This window comes from Pteropus vampyrus, unplaced genomic scaffold (genome assembly GCF_000151845.1).
Source record: "Pteropus vampyrus isolate Shadow unplaced genomic scaffold, Pvam_2.0 Scaffold3, whole genome shotgun sequence".
NCBI lineage: Eukaryota > Metazoa > Chordata > Mammalia > Chiroptera > Pteropodidae > Pteropus > Pteropus vampyrus.
This window is the reverse complement of record NW_011888784.1, coordinates 23,362,086-23,369,429: the sequence shown is the minus strand read 5'-3', so window position 1 is coordinate 23,369,429 and position 7,344 is coordinate 23,362,086. Positions and strand designations below refer to the sequence as shown.

Sequence of the window (7,344 nt, the reverse complement as noted above, 5' to 3'; positions counted from 1 at the left end):
AGATAAAGGAGAGAAGGCACAGTGTTGACCTTATACTACATCCCTGGTGAATCACATCTAGTAAGCTCTCCAAAAATTGTAGCTGCTGCCATTAACAATAAAAGATTCCATCTAATGTCTATGGTAAATGACATTATATTATTATATATGGTAAATGACATATCATATAAATATCCAGGAAAATGCACGGGCATGTTATTTGAGCCTCAAATGCCTCACTACCTTCCTTGACTTGGTTATTTGTCTGTTTAATTTATGAATCTATATATGCTTTTATGTCGTCTCTGACACTACCACTTTGACTTTTTGTCCATGCTGCAGCCAGTACATGGACAAAATGCACACATCCTACATTAATTCAACACACCTTTATTATGTGCCTGCATTCCTCCACAAACTCTGCTAAGAAAAGTTTCTGGCCTCATGGAGGGAGGCTGGTGGATCTATGAACAGTGAATCGGGATGCTCTGTGCAGTGCTGTGTTGGAGGGGAGAGCGTTACCACCATACCATCTGAGAAGGACCCTTGATTTAATTGTTTGTTAACCGACATACGGGCTGGATAGATCTAAGTCTAGCTTGTTACAAGGAAGTAAGGATGTGAGAGGAGACAGAACTGGGAGAGAAGTTATGCAGTAAAAAGCAGATGGAGGTACTGCATGGAGTAGAGATGCTGAGCACAGAGAATAGAGCTCCTGAAGAAAACGTGAAGTTGGATCCCTCCTCTTTGTTACTGGGCAAGCAAAGAGAAGGGATTTTGGCAGTTCGTGTATACTGTCTCTGAGGGCATGTTATAATTTTCTGCCCTGCTTTTAATGTTTTTTGGTAAAACATAATTCATCTCTGCACATTTAGACAGGCTGCTTTGGGGCACAGTCACACAGTAAACCCTAAAATCCACTTGATGGGACTTTGATTGTAGCAAATCCTTGTGGATGTTTAGGCCACATGAGAAGCTTGGGAACAAGTATTTTACTTACTGCTTATTTGGTAGAGGCAGGAAGAAGCTGAAAAATAAGCGAGATCCAGTGCCTTGCGAGAAGGTAAACTAGGGGCAATACGTAGTACTCAAAAGAAGCTTCGGAAGGCTCTCTGTTCAGTGGATTTGTTTTGAAATCCGGGAGCTGTCAGGATGCCATGAAGCAAACAGAGATCTCAACTCCAGGCCTGTGAAAGTAGACTCTGACCTTGGTCAGGGACACAAGTCTCTCTGCAGAATGGAACCAAAAGTAAAAAGAAAAAGAAAAGGAATTCCCCAGAATTCCTTCCCTAGACCCCATTTCAATTAATTACGAAAACTCACGCACTATATTCCATTTTTGTTAAGCTTTATTTTGAAGCATCAGATACCACTTGCCACGTGGATCATTTTGTATAGACAGTGTTACATGATGGCAGGGAAAATGTTCAAAATGTGTTTCCTGTGTAGAAGAACCTCATCGTGATCTAACTGCATCTCTGGCCATGCACTGGAAGTGAAGATTTTGTTAAATTGAAGGGCATTGGTGTGCTACAGCAAGGGCAATAAAATCCAGAGATATTATACTGAGACTTCTTAGTTGCTTGTAATTTTGAAATGCACAAAGTCTGTTTCTTCATGACCAGAACAAGAATTTGGTGTCTTAGAAGGGGCAGCCTCCCTTCGCTTAACCATGGCAAATGAATGAATGGCTAAGTAAATCCCAAAAACTCTGTGTAAGGAAGTGGGTGGATGTGGTAATGACTAAAAAGAAATGATTCCTTTTATCAAAGAACTTCCATTTTAGATAAAGCACATCAAGAAACATTTCCCTAATGTTATTTTCTTAAGGAAGCTTATTTTACATAATGGACAGATGATAGTCACTGATGTAACTTCTTTCCCAGGGACTTCTCCACGGCACCCTTGATATAGCAAAAGGATGTACACCCAATACTTTTTGAAACCTGCTTCCACCAATGGTATTTATTTGGTAAAAAAGAGTCCCCTAGAATTATAAACCCAGTATGCAAATTTGTATAATATTGTGGTGATGTCCAAGTGGTGAAAACGTAAATCCAGAAACCATGTAAATCTGAGTTATTATACATGTGTCTCGTTCATAAAGCCTTTTATTTCTCAATATCATTGAACAAAAGCAAAATTTATTGAGTTGGTATGCTATGAAATAGTGTCATTTTCACATATTAATGGGATATTAATGTGGTCCTAAAGTTATATCCATTAAAAAAACTTAATTTTTTTAGAAACACAGTTTTTGAGAAGAAAACAGTTGTAAGTTGTGGTAAAGAAGATTAATTCTGGGCTATCTGGAAAATTCTCAATCTTCCAGATAGCAAAGCCTTCACTGTCATTTATCCCCTGAGAGTTTATTGGCTCATTCTGTATTTTATATATGTAAATTAACATCCTAAATTAATGGATATGCTATTAAATTATATTAGGAAATAGTAATTTTTTAAGATTAGATGTCTTTAAATTTTTTCTCTTGAAAATAGTAAATGTTCATTAAAAAGTTGGGTGGGGCAGGAAAAAAAGATAAATTATCATCAATATTATTTTCACCCAAGAGACAGCTCAATTTATCTTGCCATATATATACTATATACTTATTATATATTTCTCTGTGATTTTTATATCAATGTTTCTCTATCAGTGTATTTCTGAGATATATAGATAAATTTCTTTTTAACTGTAATTTTTGCCCTCCTACACTTGAAAGTAACCATCCTTTTACTCCTTTTTCTTGATCTTCACTGACAGACTTCCATTGGTTCTTCTGTGCTCAGCATTGCACGAGCTGTAGTGATGACCTAGAACTTGTTTTCAATTCTGAAACCAGCCTTTGCTTGATTAATCAAATAGGTACCTTGGGGACTCTGAGGTCTGTGAACACCTGTCTTAACTCATCTGTAACACAATTTGGCTGCTTGATTTCTTTAAAAAAAAAAAAAAATTTGTTCCAGAAGGCAAGGGTCAGATGCCTCTAGCCTATGAGGAGAATTGCCAGGGCTGAGCAAAATTCCACTGATTGCCTGAACAGATGCCAACAGAGGCAGTGTTTAAGTTTTACTTTACTTGTCTCTCTTGCTTTAATTTGTGAAGGCTTTGCTGTGAAGCAACGACCATTGTGCATTGTTCTCAGCTCTTTTCATGTCAGTTGCACATGTTGTATTTTAATAGCTCCCTCATGGATCGTGTTAGTCACTTCTTTCCTATGTCCAGCAGGTCCTCAATTGACGTCATTTTTTTATAACGTTGATGAGATGCTGTAGGAACTAAACTCTTGTTTATATCAGTTAGCCTCTGGTAAGATTGGTTTCGTTATACATTGTTTTGCTTAAAGTTGCAGAACCTGTCAACGACGTTAAGTGAGAACTTACTATGTGTATGTAAAACTTTGATTAACTCAGGTATATTGGCGAAGAACGGTGGAATGAGGTAAGAGCTTTTATTGTCTCTGCTCTACTAGGAATAAACAGTCTTAGCCCATATGGGCTGCTATAACAAGTAACATAGACTGGCTTATAAACAATGGAAATTTACGTCTCACAGTTCTGGAGGCTGGAAGTCTAAGATCAGGGTGCCGGCTTGACAGTTCTGGTGACAGCCCTCTTAAGGGTTGCAGACTGCCTACTTCTTGAATTGTCACATGGCAGAGAACAGAGAGCAACAAGCAGCAAAGTCTCTCACAACTCTTAGGACACTAATCCCATCATGGGAGTCCCACTCATAACATCAACTGAATCCTGAGAGTATGTTCCAAAGGCCCCATCTCTAAATACCATCAGAGTATAGGTTGGGTATTTAGGCTTCAACATATGAATTGGGAGGAGGGACACAAACATTCACTCTATTGCAAAGACTGTATTCATCGTTTTAGTCATTTTTTGAATATAATGCTTTTTGTTTTCTCAGATGATTCTGATATACCTTCAGAGTCACTGCTTTGAGCATCTTTGGTATTACATAAGAAGTTGATCAGAAATTGGGCTAAACTGTTAATGGCCTTCAGATACTACCTAACCTGGAAGGTTTTTGGTAATTGTTGTGTTACTCCCCATCACTCACTTGTTTTATTAGGATTTGCCTCTTAAAAAAAAATATCTAGCCAACTTAGAGTTTGGTTAACATAGGTCCTAGGGAGTGTACTCTGTTTCTTTTTTTAAACATCAGGTACGTTGCTTATGTCATCATCATTCTAAGTGCTTTTTGCTATATGTCATAACAAACTATGTCTGTGTTCTGTTTATATGGTAGCCCTTATATAATGGGCTTTTCCTTCTCTTTATTATCTTAGATTAGCAGTAATGGACTGCCTTCCAAATTTGTGTTTTTAAAAAATTTTAAAAAAATTTTTCAGCACATTTGACATACAATATTATGTTAATTTCAAGTGTAGAACATAACAATTAGATATTTCTATAAGTTGGGAAGTGATCCCCCAGTAAATCTAGTACACTTTGACAGCATGCTTAGTTATTACAGTGTTACTCACTGTTCCCTGTGATATACTGTACCTCCCACAACTTTTTATAACTGACAATTTGTATATCTTAATCCCTTCCCCTTTTTCATCCATCCCATAACCCAAAAGCTTTTTTTTTTTTTTAAGTCAGATGTTTGAGTTTCAAAATATATTTTTCCTGAGAAATGATGAAACTATGGTAGTTGGCCTAAAGCTTTTCAAAGTAAATATGGTAGTTGGCCTAAAGCTTTTCAAAGCTTTTCAAAGATTGAAAAGATCCACCTAACACCTTTTAAAATTCTATTGTTGAGCACAACAATTAAGCTAAAAGTTTTCAGGCCTTTTTGCAAGCATTCCTTTCCCCCACGTCTACCTCCATCCCACTATCATAGTTCTGGCTTATTAAATAGGAAAAGGCTACAGTGAGACAGAAATCTGGGAGTGTTTGGAGCTATGTCCCGGCTCTCCCTTACCTTTACTGCTTTTTTGATGGTGGTCAGTGTTTACCCTTTGAGAAGACACAGCCAGGATGGGCTGTGAATTCAAACGAGCCAGCTTTATTTGTATACAGTAAGTTTATCCATTAAAGAAGTTCTATGTTTATTTGGGGAACGTAGTAAAAACTCTTGGTCTGACATTAACCTGTAATGAGAGGGAGAGCTACTGAAGAGAAGTAAAGAATTTGTCAGTCCATTGAACTGACTTATTTACAAAAGCAGCCTTTCAAGTGAATATATTCTGCACATCAGCTATATATCCACTGGTGCTGGTGCTCCCAGAATAAGCAGTCAGAAAGGGCTCTGGTTAGCCCGAAAATTTGATGTTTGGTGATGGATGAGCGGATGCTTGTTGCATAAACACTGATAAAAAAAAAAAAAGTGATCAGATATTATTAGGAGGGTGATTAGGGAGAATGTTACCAATAGAGACCAATAGAATGGAAGCAATGCATCATTGGGCCACTGTTTCAATTCAAGCACGAATTTCTGACTTAACTACCCTATAAACTAAACATATACTGTCAGATTTGAGGATTGTTCAATATCAGGACAATGTAGGCACTGAAAATATACTTCTGTCTGAATTGGCAGAACTGATGTGTACGCTTTGGCTCTAAATATGTAGGTTGCGGAGTTAAGTGGGCTGGAGGTGGAAGGGCAACTCTGATGAAGAATTTAAGGGGAAATTAAACATAATCATAAATAATACCATGTCTTCTGACTTCTCTGCCCTTTAATGTCCATGAGAACTCCTCAGCAATACCGAAAAGTTGAGATTTTTAAAACTTAGAAAACAGGACAGGAAACTTTGCTCTTTCTAAGGCTAAAGATATTGTGAACTCCAATAGTACTGTCAGCTTGTGCGATGAAACACCCAAATCTAAGCTGCTGAGCTAGGGCTTCCTGTGTTGCCTGCTTCATGGGAAAAATTAGGAGAGCAAATTGGTACAGGAAACCCAAGTTTCACCCCTAGGAACCCTTCATTTGCTGAAGTGAGAAGTAAATTGATAGCTAGCGCCCAAAAGAAACAGATTCATGTACCTTGTCAACCATTTTCCTGCTTATCTGGTTCCTCATCTCTCAGACTCATTAAGTTACCCCACTCTCCCATTCTGCTTCTCCCAAGAATTGTTGGCAAAGGTGGTAGGCTCACAAACCATGGCATGATTTACCCCAAACCCCGATTTCCTTTTAAGATTCTCTGTACTCATCGGTTGGACAAGACCCAGCTCCTTTGGCTGTAATGGTGTCTGATTTTCATTCCTATCCTGGTGGTCTTGCTTTGCATGAGTCACATCATCTCCCAGGCCAGTCAGTGGTTTCTTCAGCTCTAAAATGAAAGGGTGAATTTGGATGATTTGTCTTGCTGCTTCTAGTTTTAAAAATCTGTAACTGAGCTAGCTCAGATTGAAGGCAGCTGCCAACTTGAAACTGACAGAATGATTTAATAGATAACCCTGGAAGAGACCTCAGAAGTCATACAGGCCAGCCTTCTCATTTCATAGATGAGGACATTGAGGCTCACAGCAGGTGAGTACCTGCTCAGAGCCACATACCTCATAAGTTATCGATGGGCAAAGACAGCTTTGGCTTGATTTTGCTTTTCAGAAATATTGATTAGCATTATGCATGATTACTCCGAAATAAGTAATTAGGCATAAGTTTCTCTACTACTAAATGATGCATTGCTTGAATTTTTTCTTGCCTACCAAGTACCCGCTATAATGCTTTTAGTTAAACACAGGAATTAAGGTCCTTAAAAGGTAAATGCCTTGGAATTTTGTTTCTTAAAAAAAAAAAAAGTGGCTATGAACTGTACTTTAAAGCTTGGCCAAAAACGTGGTTAGCATAGAGAATCACTAAGTTTTATAGGAGTTCTGTGAGACTTTCCGGGGATTCTCATTGCTGCAGGTAGGAACCACTGAACATTCTGAGGGGAATTTTGTGTTAGCCTGCTCCCAACTTCACGGCACAAATTATTTCTGACTTCCCAGCACCCCTACCTCCCTCCTCCATGCAAAGAAAATATTTTGAAGCTGTATTTTCAGTTGACTCTGTGATCTGGGCTTATTCACTTGCCAAATCAGGTCTGCTTTAGCTGCTTTAAAAGGTTACATTATATACATGGTATTGGTCTCACTTTACTGTATACACAGAGATCTTTAATCATTGAGAAGCTTGCCTCTATGACCTGCTAAGGAAATGTGGAAATTTGCCACCTTGGCATTTTTGCAGCTGTGCAATCAAAAATAATTTGTTGACTCAGTGACCGAAAAGGCGAATTGCTGTTGGTTGAAGGGACAGCATGGGGGCAGTAACAGCCTTCTCTTTTTAAAGAAAATTCCTATTAAAATTATTTAATGTCTCAAACATGTAGACAAGTACAAAGAATGATAT

The 7,344-nt window shown here is 38.1% G+C and overlaps 1 protein-coding gene across 1 annotated transcript in view; it reads left to right on the top strand.

The window, feature by feature from the left end:
- LOC105293770 (coiled-coil domain-containing protein 6) overlaps positions 1–7,344 on the top strand; it is a 48,959-nt gene that overhangs the window by 19,300 nt on the left and 22,315 nt on the right. The gene's annotated exons all lie outside the window — the stretch shown is intronic.